The sequence below is a fragment of the Larus michahellis genome, chromosome 6 (genome assembly GCF_964199755.1).
Source record: "Larus michahellis chromosome 6, bLarMic1.1, whole genome shotgun sequence".
In the NCBI taxonomy this organism is placed as follows: domain Eukaryota; kingdom Metazoa; phylum Chordata; class Aves; order Charadriiformes; family Laridae; genus Larus; species Larus michahellis.
Window position 1 is genome coordinate 34,589,002 of NC_133901.1, and position 20,832 is coordinate 34,609,833.

Sequence of the window (20,832 nt, forward strand, 5' to 3'; positions counted from 1 at the left end):
ACAGCATTTCCACAGACTGAAAACAGTAGGTGTTGTTGTTACTTCAGAGTCTGAGCTTTCTGGCTTTTTTTTTTTTTTTTTTTTTAAACAGAGAGTACCTAAATTACAGAATTTCTATTTTCATTACAGTATTTCTATTTTCAATGAGATCAGTAAGTATTCTCAGACTCCTGTGATTAAATTTAGGAATAGCATAAAATATTTGAAGTACTCGTTCTCACAATGTTTTCTTCTATATCAAAAGGAAAAATGATGAGTTCAGTGAAGTAAATTTTATGCAGGTACACTAGAAGGCCACAACATTTAAAGATGACCTTTGCAATGGATGAAGAGCCAGGATATCTGGATTCTGTTGCCAGCCCTTACAGAGATGAGGCTTCCGGCAGCTCTTATTTCATCTCTAATTGCCTGCCCACTGTAAAAATTAGGAAGTTTTATTTATATCTGGTAAAGCACTAGTACTACCTGCCCCAGCAAAGTACATGTAAAGTCACCTGAAGGACTGTCTGGAAGATCCATAGAGGTCCCAAATTTCAAACCACTGCAACTTGCCAGGAGCAAGGAAGAAAAACACTACAGGAAGTAGGACACTTGTAAAACACTTAGTTAAAGGTCAGGTTTACAGAAGTCTGTAGTACTAGGAAGGCAAACTCAAAAGTGACTTCCTGAAAACTCCTGTAAGTGGTAGGCAGCAGCCACATGGGCCTGTGTTTCATAAGCACATTATTTTATTTCAAAGTGCTTTCATTGCCTAGAGCTCTATCACTTCCCACGCCTCAGGACATGTCAGTTGTGACTAAGCTCACAGATAGGCCCTGGAGAAGCAAAACTTGAGATCCTTGTGTGTCTCCTTGAGATGATCAATCCCGTCTTTAGAAAGATTAGTGTGTAGCTCTACAATCAGGTTCTAGAGAAAATGCACCAGTATTTGACATTTTGTCTTAAAACATTGCTGCTCCTGAGCCTTGTCATAGGGTAAAAGTAAGGCTATCAGAGCCTTCTCACAGAAAGTGGAAGACAGGTTCAGTTTCTCATTTTCCCTGAAGAGGTTCAAAGGCACAACTCCCATTCCCTTGTCAGTGAAGCCACCTTGAACGTTTCAATTTGATGATGTCCTTATCACTATAAAGCGAAATCTTCTGCTCAGGAAATAAAAAGGGAATGGAAGAGGGAATATGGGTTTAAAGCAAATATACAAACCCCTCTCCTCTATTTTGGTTGCCATAGCTTTCGCTCAAAAGTGATCTTTTCTGTTTTGCTGAATGAGAAAAACAATGGAAAATAGGCACGTGTTCTATCTTAAAAAAAAAATAATAATCAGAACCGTTAAGAGTGAGTGATTCAAATAGCATAACAGTCAAAGCTGAATTGTCCTTCAGATGTCTACTCAAAATTTTCCCAACAGCTTTCATTTCTTCACAATATTTAAGATGAAAGAAATGCAACAAATTGTTCTTATACTGACAGGGAAAGAGAATACGTCCTGAACCACTCACTCAGTAATAAAGTGGGTGTGACAACCTTCCCATCCCCTCATATTTTCCACTTTTTCTTGCAATGTAGCTACATTTTTTTTCCTCTACTTGAGCTTCTTTTTGGCTAGACAAACACTTTGTTGTGAAACAAAAAACATGACTAGAAAGGACTATCACACCACAGTCAATGTCTCCTAAGCTAAACATATATAACCTCCAAGGTGAAAACTGCCCATGTTACAGAGATTTCAGCTTTCCAAATACAAACACGCCAATAAATGCACATATTTCAAAGAGAACCAAGCAAAAAGGATGACTGCCACGGGTAAGAAACACAAGAAACACAAAGTTTCCAATACACTTTTTGCAATCACTTCATTTTAACCAGCCAGTATCTCTTTTGCAGAGGAAAAGAAGAAAAACCTACAGAAATACAAACCTTTCACAAGCGTTACAAAAGTAACTTTCTAGTAACGTGCTTCAATGCCATTTTTATTGACTACATCCTTTAGAACAGGATTCTCCAAACAGCAACCCAACTCCAAGAGAATTACACAAACGTGTAGGTAGCTTAAAAGAAAAATTAAAAAATACAGACCGTATCGTAGGTCCTGACACAAGCCTGCATAGCAGAATTCTTCCTAAACACATCATGTCAGGTTTTTTTTGGTCACAGGTTCCCAAATATTCCTGTTTATTTCCCAGATCTGTTTTTAAAAACTACGCGCTCATCTGAATGCAGCAATTTTGCACAGAAGACTTATCTCTGTCTGAAATACTATGCTAGTCCTTCCAGCAACAACTGCATGCTTAAACACAGCATGATTTTATCAAACACTGCCAGTTTTTAAATAATTATACTCTGGAAGAACCTTGTTACTATTACACTACTCAACCAATTTTAAGCAACATAAATGTTAAAAATGAAATAACCACTAGATTTTAAATTTGCAGCTGATTTTAGATTTTTGCATGGAGTGGGTGCTCCTAAATTTATGAACTGCATTTATTGATTTCAAGTATACGAAGAATCAAGCCTCCTCCTTCCTGCTGATATTCATAAAACTGCATTCAGGATCTCCTTTAAGTCTGCTTATGTTGTACAACACTCTTGCAAGGCAACTCTTTAGTTCCCTCTTTTGTCTACAGAACAATCGATAGAAGATTCCTGGAGGGGAACACTGTGAAGTAAAGGCATACTTTTATGAACCCTCGTTAAAGCTGGCTGTGTTACTACAGGAGATTTCTTATGAAGAAAAGGGAAAGAATATTATTGCTCCCTATCCGCAAAGGCAAAATGTAACCTTACGAGGGTATATAACAAAAGAAACGATACAGATATTCTGAATTTGACCTGTTAATATCCAAAGTTCAAAACGCTCAGTTAATTTGTCTCACTTCCTCCCAATGCAGAAGTACCCCTGTTTCTTTTAAACCAAAGTATAAAGACACAGAAATTCTGGGCTGGCAGAGTCTTAAGTGACTGTGCAAAGGAGCAAGAGGCAGCGCTGCTCAGCGGATGAGCAGCTTTGCCTGCTACTCTGCAGAACACCTTGCCCTCACGTGCCTATTCACAGCCTGCCAGTGCACATCCTGATTCAAATCCTACTAAATGATGATGAATGATCAGTCTGGGTCTACACTGTAAACAATAACAACAACTGAAAACGAAGGATACCATGGTGATGAGACCTACATCACCACGTAGCCAAGACAGTGCTGTCTCCAACACAACTGTCCACTCGAGGCAGAGAGGTAGACGGTACCCTCCATCCACCAAGCTCAAAATCTTTGATAAGAAGCGTAACTTTTACAGTCTGCAGGTAGCTTCTGCTACACTATTCTTTAGCACAAGTACTAGTACATTTTTCTTCATTTTTTCCTTCGCTTACAATGTCCCTCTTCTTTTCCTGCGGGGATATAGCTCTGCTAGTACATTTTCATTTACTGAGCCCAAGTCAAGGATTGCTGAGACAAATGTATTTAGAAATAGAAAGTGTTACTCTATTCGCCATTGCTAAAAGATCAAGCACACAAAATATACACACATTTAGCTTTTGAAGGTACAGCAGCTTCTTGAACATCAATGTTATTGCTTAAAATTGCTGCACTTCCTGCAAACCCAAGAACCAAGACTGGAAGAAGTTAGCAGAAGCAGTTTTTCCCTCACTGGTGTACCTTGGGCTTTTGAGAGCATAGTGCCTAGAACTGGCACCGAGACTACCCTGTAAGATCGATCAGGCTCTGATCCCACAGGAACAACCATGCATGGGCTCTGCTGAGACTGATAGGAAAACACCTAAATCAGCTCCGATTCAATGTTGCTGGGTCGCCCTGGGACCAGAACAATGACACTCACAGACCCAGCTGCGGAAGGAATAGACTCCCACTGTGACCAGGCCAAGCCAGTATCACCACCACGAGCAGGTGCCTTGCACAGCACTGTGTCATTGCCCCATCTACATCTATCAACTTGATGCACATGAAGAAACGCTAACCCTGGAGGCTTAACTGGCATCAGATACAGCACCGTGTGGACAGAAGGCAGGATGGGAGATGTTTGTCAGTAGTGTTTGCAACCCAGAAAGATGAGATTTTTCTCTAGCTGCCCCCTCAGGCTGCCCACTCGCTCCCCAGCACATCAAGGTTCACCTGTAAAAAAAGACGCAGGATAGGACAAGCATTAGGAATGGAAGTTGTGCCATCAGGGTACGTTTCCCAGCCCTATTTAACAAGATTAGGCTGGCCCTATGCATGTGCTACTCCTGTCCCCAAGGACAGTGCGATCACAAACTTTACATTTGTACAGCCATCACTTCGCTGGCCACAAATTGAGAAAACAGAACTCAACTCACTGCCAAATTAATCATAGAACACTGAGGCAGCGTGTCAAAACAAACAGACAAGCAAACAAAAACACAGACCCAATTAAAAACAAAGCAGAACACTTCAAAATCACATGGAGCACATCCAAGCCGCATGAAAGAACTACTAAATACATATATAAAGGTATAAAATGAAGTTAATTTTACTTAAGCATTATTAAGAGCACTTGAATTCAATTTTATTAGCACAGTGTCTTGATGGACATACACTAATTTACTTACAATTTACATTACTATCAAAACTCTTGTATTTTCTTCATGCAATACTTTATTCTGCTAGTGAAATAGCAACTTCTTGATGCATGGACACATAGCTTATACTAGGTTTTTGTGTTAAAAAGGATATTTTTTACTATAATATTTTTTCTTTTATAATAAAATTGCCTAAAAAAAAGACAGCAGAAGAAGAAAAAAAGAAATCCTCAAGGACAGTAAAAAGCATTGTGGTCACCAAGGTGCGAGTAGGAAAAAGCAAGGCTACCAGCTGTCATGCTGTCGGTACCAATGGGAGTCAGCGCTGAAGGAAGAGCACCTCTCTCACTTCAGCTCTTCCCTGAAACCAGCTGCACCGTTCCACAGCCACGCTTCCAACATCCAGTCAGGCTTCAGGCTCCTAATATTCCTTAAATGACCGTGACAAGATGCTGGGGAAGAGTGGACCCCGTATAGTGAAAGATGGAAGATTAAAAATAATACATGCGTTTTTTCCTCGACATTATCTGCAGTTACGTCTTTCAAAGCTCATCATGGATGTCAAACCAGAAGATACTTCAAACATCCTTGACTGCCTTTTGGAAGGTAATTAGGCTGATGTCTTACGAGAGTAACATATTGTGATACATTGCTAAATGCACAGCTCCACAGTGGTGTGCGGTCTACAATGTCTTTCAGATCTGCCCTGTTTAGTATGAATTATTTTCTGTGCTCTGAAGAAAAAAATGGTGTGGGCTTTCCAGCTCATTAGCAAATTGGATTTCTGTGAACAACTTTAATTGTAAGAATTTCTGTATTCCCTTTGCATTTCAGTATGCCCTCACAATTCACCTGTTTGTCAACCTTGTTCACACAAATGAGAACACACGTACGCTGTTAACATCTATGATCATCTGTTATAGGCACACAACTCTGATGCAGCAGCCACAGTCATCAAAATAATAAATAATAAAGGGAGGAATAATAAAAAAGAGAAACCAAAAACCACAAACACACAAGCAGAAAAAAGGGGGGGGGGGAAAGGAAGGAAAACCATCCTGAGAATAACAGGTTGTTTACCACAGTAAAACGAGTGAAAAAAAAGAAAAAAAAAAAATCCGCTATTTCTGCCTATTGGCTTCAATTACAGGAAAGGGAAGAGAGCACTTGAGATCTTGGAGCTTCACAAAATGTTCTAAATATCAAGATGATCAAATCGACATCCATGCCAGGTGTTTTGCCACAGCTTATTTTAGCCAACATTCTTCTAGAAACACTAAGAGGTGATGACCCTGATGGTGATATACCCAGGGGATATCAGAGAAGCATGGTTTACTTCTGTAACAGAGGCGGTTTGGAAGAAAATACAGTACTGTGCAGGATTGCACAGAGAACAAGTAGGGAGTGAGAATTCAAGCCATGTACACTCTGACAGCTTAACACAAAATCCTCCAGTCAACCGCTTTTTTTTTTTTTCATAGAGAGAGAAAGATTTGAAAGTGTCACTTCAAGTTGGATAAATACAAGGCAAAAAATACCCTGCTTAGGACAAGCTCCTTTTTGGTTCAGACAAAAATATTGCATCATCCTCTTCCCAGAGGAGCAAACGAGTCAAAAGCTTACCAGACAGATTCCTTGGGATTCTACAGCTCTGGGATAGCAGCAAGCCTTCACAGCAGATCCGTCACCTTCCCTGCTAAAAAAAGAAAAAGCAGGGCAAAAGAGGGTGAAAGAAACAAACAAACAAAAAAAATCTTGTCTCGAGTCGACCACATGTGGTAAAACGGCTTCTTGAAGCCCACAGATGTCCTGAGCCACAGCAGCAGGCCCTCTTCTGCCCAATGCATTGCAGAGGAGAAAGAAAAGCCCAAACGCTGATGCTGAGAAAAGATGTTGGGAGCTGTTTTCTCTCAGGTGATTCAGTGTATTCCTGTACTGCATGGAAGGTGCAATGCCCCCTGCTCATGAAGGGAGGTGGAGCTCACATATCTTCCTCCACATGGGGCACAGCCCTTCTCTGGGGCTCTGCAGGGCCTGTTTGTGACAGAGGGTGATAACTACCAACACCAAGCTCCTGCTCGTATTATTAAAAAAATGCCTTCTGTTGTTTTGCTGTCAATGAGTTCCTTCATACTCCTAAAAAGCATTTGTTACTGACAGGAACAACCAAATGCTGGAAGATGAGAATTAGCTTTCATGAGTGACTCTTGTTAGGAAGAATTTAATTATTTGTATCGCAAACACTCACTTAAAGAGCACCCAAACAGACTACTCTGAAATCCCAGACACTTCATGGGGCTAGAGGGAGCAAATGCAGGTTGCTTCACTCGCAGTGGGGAAAACCTGTTGCAGATCTGTGTCCCTCTTTCATACAACGAACAAAGGAGGGAAGCAATTCAAAGAGACAAATATAAAAATATCGCTGAATTGTATGTGACATATTTCAAGGCTCAGTCAAATCTCTTTTCACTTAGGTATAAAAAAACCATAGAGAAATTCTCATAATCTCAAAATGAAAAACCCAGTGTTATCATGTTTCTTGATCACCCGTGACATTCAAAAATGCTGCCTGTTTGAGATCCCATCAAAAGTTTCTTTAGCCTATATTCTTTCAAAAGTACGCTTCAACATTTAGTGGCAGCTTTATGAATCTGAAAATTTTATCTGTTTTCGCAAGCTAGCCATTTTGAAACAGAAATTCCAAGCACACTTTTGGGATAATATCAAATGTGCGTAATGAGTTTAATTTTATGAAGTGATTCCTATTTATTTCCCCCCTCAGGAACCTATAATTTACCAAAACTTTTCTTCAACCAAAGTCTTCCATGTCAGTTATGTACAGAGATGGTCGTTAATCTTCTATACTGTGTGCCAACAGACCACACACTCATCACTGACAAAGCGAGACTGAACTTTAACAGGCTTTCAGCTGGAGCAGAGAGGATACTATTCATTAATACTCAATACTACCAGAGTTACAGTCCCTATTCACTATAGTTCAAAATGGATGTGTTGCTCCGAACAGCAGAAGGAAACATCATCACTCAGCACCTCCTCCCCAGTCCAGCTCTGCCATGGCAGGCACTTTCCCGCAGCACCAACACTCATTGAGTTTCTTCTGCAAGGCTTTTGCTACCTGACCATGATTCACCTCTGGGAAGAACTGGAACAGGCTTGTGTTTTCATCAGCATGGTAGTGCCATGGCATGCAAAGGCAAACAGAAACATTTCACAGTCACTCCTGAATGTGGAAGGCGAAAATTCACAGCACCTACTCATTTGACAGCGTTTGGATCGTCTCTCCACAAAGGTCCATTCCAAATCAACCAGTCTGGTTATGCTGGCACAAAATGTGTATCTGTAATTCACCAAACCCTCAGTTTTTAACTTGTAACTAAACCCTTATTACTTTTGGAAGATTCCTCCTCCCCCTCAAATATTGACTTTTTGAGGGAGCGAAAACAAAAAATACATTAAAAGAAATAATTTATTAAAACAAAAAAAATGCTACTCACTTAATGGAAAAGACCTAAGCCAAAATTTTGAGAAACTTAAACGCACAAAGGTTCTTACCTATGTAATTTGAAATTAAATATATCGCCTAACAGTGGCAAACACCCTTAAAAGTATTGTGTTTCAGAAGTGCCCAGCATGTTGCAGTAGCAGCCCCAGCTTTAATACGGTGTACACAAGTGAGACAAATCAAACCGTGTCTCCTATAAGACTGCTGTATCTTGCCATGAATGCAGAGGATATATTGGGAGAGCACTTAATAAAAGGACTGTTAAGGAGAAAAGGAGGTTGAAAGCAGAGGAAGAGTGTGTATCTTAGGTATCAGAGTGTATATCTCGGCTCTTTCAAAGGAGGTCTGTACATTTTATCAGTGCTTTCAGAAGCAGTGCTTAACTTCCTTGGCAAAGAAAACCCTATTTGTCTCTGGTAGTAAATACACTGCAGGTTCAAAACTGGTTTTGGAAGTTTGTCCAAGTGAAGTTTTCCGGAATAAAAGGCATCAGTAAAAGCTCAGCAGCTTTAAAAGAGCAATGTCATTACTTTGCACGTGCAAGGCCTTGTGCGATGTATGAGGATTTACCCCCAAATCCTACTGACCTCACTCGATTCGTATACTCTCTGTAAGGGTGGGTATTTTGCACCCTCACAAAGTAGTATCTACGATACACTGTGCTAAACTCGCACAGAGCTTTCCTAGAAAAAACCCAACACCTTCCAATTAGATGCCCAACTTTTTTTTATTACAGCTGTTTCTGAAAGCTTTGATAACATAATCTTTCCAAACCATAGCTCTATGGACATGCACCAGAATGCAACAGCACAGCTTCATACTTTCACATATTCAAGTAAAACTACGACATTTAAAAATTAAGAACTGAGCAAGCTACAATACACAAAAGAAATCCCTCTGTATTTACACATAAAGATGATTTATGCACACCTGCATAAGGAACACATACTGTGTAGTGATCAAAGCACCTGCTTGAAAACAATCCATTAAGGAAAAACGTCAACTGCAAAAAAAAGATGTTACAACTTCGCTTTATGCGGCCATAGGCCGAAAGCATCAGGAAGGAGCTGTGAAACACAGCTGGAGGTTTTTATGTAAAGCAGTGGACCATCTTTACATTTTGTTCCTCAGAAAATGATGAAAGGTCCCAAGGGGACAAATGCAGGCCTGGAACCCCACTGCCACCCCTAATGGGAACCACATGGGGTCCCTCGAACAGCAGGGAAGTGGAGAGCACTCACTGCTTGCCAGGACCACAGCTCTGCTGCCTGCAAACCTGTAGAAGGTGACTCCTCTGCAATATTTTATTGAACTTCATTCAAAGAATAATTGTGACTAGTAACTTTTAAGCAATGCTACTTTGTAAATCTAACTGGCTTCAGATGAATAGTCTGCATTTCTCAGTAAATGGCAAGGTCTTTACATTTTTAACTTCAGCATCATCAGTTTGCTCCCGTTCCCATTTGAAGTCAATTTCACAACTGCCATTGACTTCATCAAGAATAGAATTAGATCCTAACATATTTGCATGTCAAATCTCTTTTCTTGCAGTTACAGTGTTTTCATCCATGACATCTGCAATTTAATGGTGCATTTTCTATGAAAAAGCAATGCCACATTTCTTTGAAAGGCAGCATCAATATAATAACATTGGCCAAAATAAGGGAGATTAATACCAAAAAAAAAAAAACCCTACGCTTGCAGTAATGCAACTCTACAAGGCTTTCACTGATAATGAGAAAATAGTCCACACAGGGTTTTCTTTCACAAATTTCAAATAAATAAAATACTCTGAAGCCTACTAGAACACTGGGAACAGGATACAGGCCAAAAGAAGTACAGACTCATGCACAGAGGAAACTTTAGGCGTGCTTCCAGCTTTGAACCTGTTGTAATCTCAGAGCAAGTCAACCAGAGACAGAATATTACTGTGGCTCAACATGCTACCAAATACCAAGGATATCTAACCTGAGTTACTGCCGCTGCAGAAAGCAAGCTGGGAGAGGGCACCTAGCTTGGTGGTATTACCATAATGGAAACTATTATGATGCTGTAGGTAAGTGAAGTTAATCGGGTTACTTCATCCCCTGGTTTGGACAAAACACACAATACTTTTGAAATACACACACAACCTAAAACAAAAGAGAAGGAGTCTTCCTTGTTCACAAAGAAATTAAATCACTTGGTACTGAACAGGATTCAACACCGTTTCCAGTGTACCAGTTTCTTCATCAGAAACTTGGTCTGATCAGTTTAATTCATAAATATTGTAGAAGCAGCCCTTGAAGCATGCCTGAAGGGGAATCAACACACCAGATTAAACGAGAGCAACAAGTCACCATCACTGACAATGTGCAAAGTCATACATGTAATCCATTCATTTGAAGACATAGTGTATTTTAAATTAGTATGAAAAAAATGCTTCTGTTGCTTATGTACTACATCTTTAAAAAAAACAGTCATTTAAAAAGCTGTGCTAATTCATTAACTACCCATGCTTTCATGGCTAGAAGTCAAAATTTTGAGAGGCCTGTGCATGTATGTTTAATCTATCTCTCCAAGTTCCAGAATTTAGGAATGAATTTAAATCAGTTTGACATAGGGTTACCTCAAAACTATTGATTATTTTTTTATACATTAGCTTATTTTGTAGATTTACTTTCCTCAATCACTGAAAAAGTGCATCTGATTTGTCAGTGGTTTCCTCCTTCTACCTTTCCAACTAACCCCAGTCATTGCCTTGAATTGTAGAGGCACGCCACAGAACACCTCTTAAAGCAATTCTGCTGTTCATCTGAATTCACATGAACCATTTGCAAGATTAAAAATAAAACGTAAGATATTTCTGGATCACATATTGATCATTTAATTATTTTCCATTTTAACTGCATGCTATTTTTGGCACAGAATATTTATGTTGGCTGAACATCACAATTAATCTTCTAAAATATCTATATGTCAAAAGTCAATTATTCAAGTGACAGCATTAATGTTTACTTTCTTTTTTAATCATTATTAACTCTGAGGTTCTGATTTCAAAAAAGATATCTGAAAGCAGTAATATAGTCTTATTCACCAAAGCAATTTTCATCTTAGTATCTGTAGGTTGTGTTTTGATCCACTTCACAGTAATAAACGAACATTACTGTGCTGTTTATCAAGTTATACACATAAAATACAGAAATTCTCACAGTACTAGTTCTGAAACCCAGTGTACTTTAAAAGCTTTCTCCCCCTCCCATTGTTAATATTACTCTCTATGTTTCTTCCTCACAACCTTTCTGTATAGGTGAGGGTGTCAGGCAGGCAGTTAAGACATCACTCTGGGTTATTCTGCTTGTTTCACCAGGATTTACAGCTTTGCAATTAAACCTGAGACAAATTATCTATTTAAAACTTATTTTCTCAGACCAGTTCCCCATAAATCAGCAATACATGATGGGGAGGGAATTACCTGATTATTATGTATCCATAATCTGTTATCTAAACTATGTTACCTTTGGATGAAATTTAGAAAGTTTATTACTCTGATTAACAATTCCTTTAATTTCAGTCAATCCATGCTGCTTTGACTACAATTATGGTATTAGAATGTCTTCATACACTGTGTGAGTGAACTGAAATAAATTATAATTACTACCACAGACAGAGCAAGCCTCTATATCCAATCCGCTTGTTTTGCATGACACTGATAGCACAAAGCAGGTGGAAAGTCAGTTTGTTCGGCTGGCAAGGGTAGGAGCAGATGGCATGCAAGGAACAACCAGAGCAAAAGGATCCTGCTACGGCGGTACCCAGCTCTAACAGCTGCCAGGTCTCTAACAGCTGGCAGGCAGTACTGCACCTAGATAAGACTTGAAGAGGTCTTCTGAGACACATGGACTCCTGACGAGCCTCAGGTAAAGCAGGCCACTAGAATTTCATACTGGCATCTCTGCTGAGTCCCTCCTCAAGCTCTAATCCTGACAGTTGGCTAGTGAGACCATAAGGCTCTTTGTGCTCAAGCTGCAACACCCACACTTACACACAACCAACGCCTTACACACTGCAGATCACAACCTGCAGTCTTTTCTCCAAGTTGTATTACTTTCACATACTCATAAACAAGATATTATTAGAAATTCAATAGAAATTACGTAGGATCATGGAATTTGTGAGAACCAAATGATGTGATGCAAGAGGAGAAAAGTGGTGAATCAGTGATGAGAAAAAGTGTTTTTGCAAAACGTTCACTTTGTTTTTCTTCCAAAATGAAAGGCTGTGCTAACAACAGATATCCAGGAGGGAATGGAGGAAGATTCACTACCTGAACGTGAACTCTTAGGGGTAAGACTGAAAGGTAAAAAAAAATAAATACATCTCATGTAGATACTCAGTTCCCCAATATCTAGGATCCCATTCCACCATTTTCATTTGTCTCACCGTACTTTAAATGGCCAAATGTAGAACCTGAATCCAGATCTGACCTCTGTCAGTTCTCTAAGCACAGGGCAAGTGTGTATGTTATTTATAAAATATTAGAAACACATACAACAAACCGCCAGAGTGTGCATAGTTTGGTTTGTTTATTATGGCTTAAAATATTTTGTGTCACTACAGCTAATTGGCATGTTTTCTTAGCAAAGTAAATAGACGTTCAGAAAACTCATAAATCAGACTAGCTGTGTTTTTAAGCAGCATTTCCAGATCAGACATTTTCTGTTTTGGTACAGAAAAATCAAGCTGTTGAAATATCTAAACCACAACTGCACTCACCCGTGGTTGGGTGAGACAATGTTCAGATAAAAAAACATTATCGCTTCTTCCAAGACAGAAGCTGTGTAATAGCTAAACACATTTCTCAACAATTCAGCTGTCTAGCTAAAAAGCAAGGGAAATATTTTCTAAGGTAGAAACGGGTAGTTAGGCCCCCAAATAATTTCTCTGTGAGAAGTCCATTTCTCTATCCATTTTTTAAAATTTCCTTACAGGATTTACGCAGTCATGTAAAACAGCCACAGTCTGAAATTTCCCAGACAATAACTACAGCAGTTTTCTTAATTCCAACAAATATCACTTCAACTTTGAGGTTTTCCCATGGAGTTGAAAAAGAAGCCAGCATTCGGTGGGTGAAAAGTCCAAATATATGTTCACTACGAGGATTTACCATCAAAGTTAACCACTGCGCTTAGATAGGGAAGAACAGGGCAGTGCCAGAAATGACGAGCTCCCATAGAGGGAGCAGAAGATCATAACAGAACAGGCTAATTTTCTCCAAGACTGGACTGCAGAAAGCTCAAAAGAAGTAAAGATGAAAGCAGAGAAGAACATCTTTTACTTTGAATTCCTCAGCAGGTACAGGTATGTCAGAGATAAGTATAAGACGCAAACGAAATAAAACATGCCCTACCCATCAACCAACAGCTGGGACTTGGTAGGGCCCAGATGTTGCTAATGAGTAACTCATGTCAGAGGACCAGCCATCTTCAACCTGTTATAACACTCAGCCTGAGATTTAATTCTCACTATAAAACATCTTGATTTTATAGTGAAATCTAGTGTATCTTGACCTAAATGATTTCCAGCCCCCAAGAGGTTTGGTTTTTTTCCCCCATTTGAAATATCAAATCCAACCTAATGGAGAAGGTGTTCCAAACAGAGCATCAGCACACATCTTTCCTCTAAAGTCACCTGCCCCTCTTTGGTTTTTTAACTGCAGTTCATTTTGCATTTCAGTAAACTTCAGTGAATTTCACTGCTAGTGAACTATATTCCTTTTTTTGGTGTTTTACCACAAATACATAGTTATCCAGCAACAACTACTGTCCCATTTGGGATTTTACCCACAATGTAATTACAGAAAGGAGATTTTTCAGTAGAATTTTCATGAAGACTTAGTATTCTTTAGTTTCAGTAATTCCTTATCCATGCATGCAATGGCTACTATCTAGGCAAATGCTCACATCTGGAAATGACAGGTTACGCCCACACTCCACAGAGAAAAACAATTCCTATATGCACACAGAATGGCAGCTGATTTCTGTACCTCCAAGAGTCTGCCCACACAGAGCCAGCCAAGCCTGAAAATCTGGCCTTCCCAATGTCATGCCTAGATAGTGCAGCCTCAACACACTGCATTTATCACGTAATTTATATATATAAGAAAAAAATAGTATTGAAGCCCAATGCTACAGTAAGTGAAGAACAGGGCTAAACACAACAGCGAAAATTAAGATAAAGTCAGTTCTGATTTACTGGCTTTACATTCATTTAGGTGGGGTTAGACTTCAATACCACGTAAGCATTTAATCTGGAACCGGTTTTATTTGCAGAAAATGATAATATCTGGAGTGCTTGATGAACCTTTCCCTCATAGTATTACCTTACAAAAACGCAATGTCATTGAAAACATTAAAAACCCAAAACTTCTCCCTACGAGTTTCAATGAAAAACACTTGCCAAAGGAAAAGGACCATCGTTCCATTGAAAATCTGTGCATTACTTTCATTATGTGCTTTAAAACCTACTTTCTGTCTTCCTTGGTATCTGGATTAACTGAATTCTGCTATTAATATTCAAAATAGCACTCTTTTCTTGAAGCAGTCATTTATACATTGATGCAATGAATCAGTTTATATTCCTTAATCCTGAGAGATGAAGCCATACTTACATTAAAACGGAGAGTGCATTAGACGTTGAGACCTCATGCCGAGCCCTCCAGGTCAAGGGCACTTGGAGATAAGACTATAGCTTGCAGCTCTCTCTACCACACACACATATGGGGGAAAAAAATAATGAGTCTTCACTCCCATTTAATAGAATAGCTTTCAGTGCCAGAAGTTTATACCTTGATCCTTTAATGCTCTATTATGTAATAATTTTGCCAACATTTTCTGGCTTCAATCTCAGTAGTTCATAAACAAATATAAATGTAAATACAGTCACCTGTTGGTAGGACAGAAATTACACTTCTGTTTAGTGGGATGCATGCACCTTACTAAATAAAATTGCCAGCTTCTGTTGCATATCCACCTTTGATGTGGTCATCTACTGTAACACATGTCTGAAATGCTTCTTCACAGGATCTAGCCCTTAGTTAATTAAAAATTCAGTCTAGCCAAGTTTAAAGCTTTTTTTGTTTTGTAGGGACATAGTGTCCTACAGCAAGTTCCAGCATTCATTCTTCTGAAACTTCATCTGTCCAGATGTGCCACAGGTGTATAATATATATACAGCAGAATGTTACTTGAAATGTCTTGAAGAAACTTGTCCCTGCCCTACATATCAGTAATTAGGCTACTGTAGAGAAGGGCACTTTCTACTAATTCCACTGAAGATATTCCAGTGTGCAACACAAAAAATATGATTTGTAAGACTGCAGAGAGAAAGGAAATGTGTGAGAGAATAGCTGGCCCAGCGGTTGCAGCATGTATCGGGAATCATACAATGCGGGCACCTGGAAGACCTGCTGCTGGGGCTGTTTCAGTTTCATCTAATAACTGAGTGACTTTGTGAATTTCCATGCCGTACTGTCATTGCAAGCTAATTAGGAATGTGCTGTGAAATCATTTATTATTTTGCACCTCCTGCAGAGTACAAGAACACATTGTTTATTTAAGAAGGGAAACATTCTTCTTCCCATCTCTGCATGTGAAGTGCTACGTGTTTTTAGGTAGAACAGCTCTATGTCTGATAATTACAGGAGTCCTGGATAATACCATCCATGCAAATCTTCACGATATCCATACCATGACATTATTCTGTAAATCATTACTAGTGATTGAAGTACAGCCTTTTGCTTTGCAGGTATGCCACAATTCCTTCCAATTAAAAATGAAAGAAAAAAAACCACGAGGAAAGCTGCAAATCTAGCAGAACTCCATCCGTCTCACCACCAGGGGACACTGTCATGTCATTTCAAAAGTATGAGGAAACAAATTTTTGCTTTAACACCACTAAGTCAAATTTAGATGGATAGATGAACTCTTAATGTGTTACTTGCATGCTTCCTTACAGCAGAGCAGTAAATATGATAAACACACACCCAAAATAACATAGTATCTGAGAACTGTCTTTGAGCCTTTACATCACACACACATGCATCTTCCAACAATCAAAATAACAACATAAAAAACATAAAATCTCTGTCATCCTCAGTGTAACATTACCATAGCAAGCTCAGTTCTGCCTACATAAGCTAGTGCTGCTCCAGTGCTGCTGCTGACAAAGTACCGAACTGTCTTAAAATCTCAACCGCAGCATTTACAGGAGAACAAGTTCTGCCAAAGCTCTTCTCAAACTGAGCAGCACTTCACATCTCCAGTCATCTCTCTAAATTCAGTGGCACTAATTAAGACGATGACAGCAGAGAACTCCAGCACAGGTAGCAAAATCTAACTGATTCTGGACAATGAATATGCTCAAGACTCTGTCCACATTTTATCCATTACTGAATGTGACAAGACAACGAGCACGCCTTTAACAGATCACTGGAAAATGAATGCAAAATTAGTTATCACATAACCAGAGAGAGCTGTCACCTGGCACTAGAAGATGAAGATATATTTAAACGTCTTATAGTCAAAGATAGCCAAAGAAAGAAAACTGTTTACACTGGTTTTATCTACTGATGCTGGTACTTCTTTAAAATGTGCCAGGTGATATTTACTAAGTCCTTATTTGATATACGTTTCCGTTTAAATTAATTTATACATCATCTATGATTACCAAAAAACAAGAATCGCATATCCACAACTGCTATAACATGACAGCACATTGTGTAAAGCAGGAAGTATGTTCTCCAATATTAACAATGTGGAACGAAAAAAACACAAGATAAAAGGATGAAAACGAACATAGAAAACAGGCAGATGGATTTATGAGTTTTTCTGTTTCAACCATATAGTTTTGCTTCATGAATTAATACTTTGTGCTGTTTCTGTATGTGCTAAAATAGGTAAACAGATGTCTCTAAACACTTCAATTGTGTCTTGAAGGCTATACATTAGTACTATGCTGAAAAAGGTTAGCATCTATGTTACAGTGAGACAGAAGTCCCTTTGACAGGTGTAGACTTACTTTTTCAATCAGTGATTTAGTTTAACGCAGTCATTTTTTGAAGGCATAGGGTTTGTTCTTCTTTTGCAACTCCGGTATGCAGTACTTACTTCAATAAACTGGGTTCATACATTAAATGATTCAGGTTATACAAAATCATTAAGTGAACATTCTAAGCAATATTTTACTCATCATCTTGGGTGGCTCGAGATTCAAAATTTCAATTGTTAAGCTTAAGAGTGCACTTGAATTGCTAAGTACATAGGAAATTGTACTTAGGTCAACTACAAACCCAGGATATTGCTGTCTAGAGCTCAGCATGTCTAATGTAGATATTAGAGTAATTGAGTAAGAAATAAGCACTAGTTCTGTGTATTCTGTACAACTTAAACATCTGAGCTAGCTATAAAGATCACATCACCTCTCGGAAGTTAAAACCACTCTCCTTGGCTTCTCTTACAGCCCTGTCAGATGACAGCATCAACAGTCCTTAACCGCACCAGCACCCATGACCCATACTGTGCCTATTTCAGTTCTCAGTCTCACCAGAAGAAGGGATCAGTCATGTTTTCCTTTACTGCTATTTTTTTCCCCAATTACTGTTTCACTTCAGCCTCCCTGGGCATTTATCAACCAAAAGCAAAAGTGAAGTATATTCATTCAAAAATATATATAGAGAGTGAAGACTTTGGAAACACTGGAAAGCTGAGATTTCTACACAAAACTGCCATGAGATCAAAAGTCTTATAGATAGGCAGTCAACAGTTATCATTCAAAACCATGAACGACACTAAGAAGAGGTTGCCAGTGGTTCCAGAAAAGCTGAGAATGTACACTCACTAGTAAGTTAACAGAGTTTACACTGAATTTTCTGTGGCATTTGAGTTTGGGCCACAGAAACTGCCTGGCTTATACTGCATCTGCCTGGCCTGAGCCAAAGCAGCAGGGGCACAGGCTCTGAAGAGGTTCCAAAGGTAATTAAGCACGTCCTCTCGGGGAGCAGCTGCACTGGGGCTACGTATCACCGTCCCCTGACACTTCTCAGCACTTGTCATCTGTGAGCCAAGACTCCACAGTTCTGCGATATGAAGAATGAGCCCTCCTGAATTTGCTTCAGGGCCTACCAGGTTAACTCAGGCCTTTACAGAGTTGTTCCAGACTCCTCTGGAGAAGTCCCCAGCAAGCTGATGTAACTGGATCTGCTTCAGGCAGGGACTGGACTCAGTCTCCTCCAGAGTCCCTTCCAAACTAAGCTGTTCTACAATTCTGTGACCTTTCATTGTTTAAACCAACCCAAGAGACTAAAAGAAATCAGGGTGTGTGTTTACAAAGATGGTATCCCCCAGGAGACACACACACACCAGTGTATAACTGGCGTAACAGCTGGAAAAGAGAAAGCCTGTGCACAGCCTTGGCTACTGTTTTCCCATGTATTGACAATCCCATCTATAAAGCATTTCTATAACGTGATCATACCATTTACAGCACACTTTCAACTAAAACTCTACACTTAATGTGAACATGGAGACAAAAATTAATATACACTGATTAAGACATTACCTAAACAGAAGAGAAAAACACTGGTATCACAGATGTCTCATGTTTGGGGAACTCTGAACATTCAGGTAAATAATGTTATTTACATTGCAGCTATACCATTAATAATCTATACTGTTAATAGGTGGCGATGCTAACTTTGGTAAGAATATATTCTTAGTTATAAGAACTAGAAAACAGGAAAATCATTCCTCAAGGAATTTTGCTTTACTGGTGTTTCGGTATTACTGGGTTATTGCCTTCTCTGGAAGAGGAAGCAGAGATCAGACAGGACAAGCCTATTTAATATTTTTAGATTTTTAAGGCTAGAGAAGAAAAAATGTTGATGGTTTTTGATGGATTTCTGATCCACGCCTTTTCTTTCTGCAGGCAATAAGTACTAAAAATTGGATCTCCTGCTGTGCAGCCCTGATGCTAACAAACACTTTCAGTTCTGACATTTCTGTGACACTTTATGCAACTGTCAGTGGGCCTTATTCAACATATCAGATACCCACGCAAGCTTCTGTCTCAGTGAGATGACATTGAACCATTCCAAATGTCTTTCGTATAAATCAGCAAAAGTGCCTTTTCCCAGCACCTCTTTACTACGCGTTTCACTGAAAGGGGTTGATTAAGTGTTAAAGAATGATTAGCCTGTTTTGCAATTATAAAGGATTGCACTTGACAAGATCTGACTGTATCTCAGGCTAATCTCAGAGCTACACAATATTTGTAAAGCTGAAAATATTGCACAAAAAATTATTTGAAAAATCATTGAAATTAACAATTTTCTTAAACCATGAGGAACAGAAGCTAAAATTCAGGCTAACATCAAAAATGTATTGCTTAATGACAACCTATCTTACTGAGGTGGACCAGTGCCCAATATCCTTCAGTCTGCTCAGAGCTATTCCTTAAATGCTCATACCACAGGTACATTCAGTCGTGATGTCATTACTCATATCTGTGATGTGGATGTAGGCCAGGATTATAAAGACTGATGCAGAACTAGCTAATGGCATCAGCCTCAACTGAGACTGCTTAATGCCGGCAATGAAAAGTAGGGGGAAAACAATCCATAACGGATGCATGTGATTGCAAAACGCATTCTCAGAGGAGAAAACTTGCTCCTTGCTTCTACAGTCCATCAGCTGTGCCCAAACACCAACAGGTTACAGCACTCACCTCAAGCAGACATGCACAAAGCGAGCAAATTGTTGAACAGCAGAAATTGTCCTTGTATTTTTATTTCCCTTGTGATTTAAGAAATTAATGCCTTTGACACATGCTTAGAACACCGCGTATAGCACTGAACACATTTAATAGCAGGGTGGCATAGAGAATACCAGAGAAAGAACAAAGACTGTACTCTCAGAACCTGCCATCTGAAGCCACTAATGGACTTAATGCATTAAACAAGCTAACAGAGCCCTTTGATTATAAGCAGCACAATGTTACATCCAAGTTGCTCTCCCTACAATTTGAAATAGTTTGGATTACAGTGTTTCGTAGCAAAAAAACCAAAATCCCAAACTCAAGTAAATCTCAGTAAAATCAAAACTTTTCTACAGTATCATTACTATGAATTTCAGAGTTGAAAGCACTTCAAATTCCCGTACCTCTAAACACACATTACGTGGATGTTCTTACATAGCTTTTTTAAAATACCTATCATGTAAGGACAATAGGCAGCGGGCACAAATTATAATACAAGTACAATTAAACAGAAGAATAATCATTTTTGCTAGAAAGACAACTGAACACTGGAATGGGTTGCCCAGACTGATCGTTGAGTCCCATCCTTGAAGATGCTTAAACCCAACTGGACATGACCCTGAGCAACCTGCTCTAGGTGACCCTCCTTGAGCAGGGCTGTTGCACTGGACGTCTCCAGAGGTGCCTGCCAACCTCAGCGATTCTGTGGTTCCGTAAGTAAATCTATTGTCTCAAACATTTGTTTGATGAAGTACCCAAAAACACCACAGACAATGGAGAGTTCTAGTTAAATGTCGCGATTATACACAATGATGCTCCATCATAAGGAGGCAAAGGACAACACGGAGCAGTTCTTCATTCTCATATGAAATCTCCCCTTTATTGGGAGCAGCAGTAACTGGGCAACTGAATCACCATGTGCCCAGTCAGCACAGCATGAGTGAGCACAGCTGTGTGACCAGAAGCA

The 20,832-nt window shown here is 39.3% G+C and overlaps 1 protein-coding gene across 21 annotated transcripts in view; it reads right to left on the minus strand.

The window, feature by feature from the left end:
* PCDH15 (protocadherin related 15) overlaps positions 1-20,832 on the minus strand; it is a 799,343-nt gene that overhangs the window by 547,770 nt on the left and 230,741 nt on the right. For 16 of the 21 annotated variants that reach the window (XM_074589897.1, XM_074589896.1, XM_074589895.1 and 13 more), the window contains one exon: positions 6,176-6,248. The exons of the other annotated variants lie outside the window; for them this stretch is intronic. The gene's annotated coding sequence lies outside the window, so the exon portion shown is untranslated. The remainder of the gene's footprint in view (positions 1-6,175; positions 6,249-20,832) is intronic. 21 annotated transcript variants of the gene reach the window in all.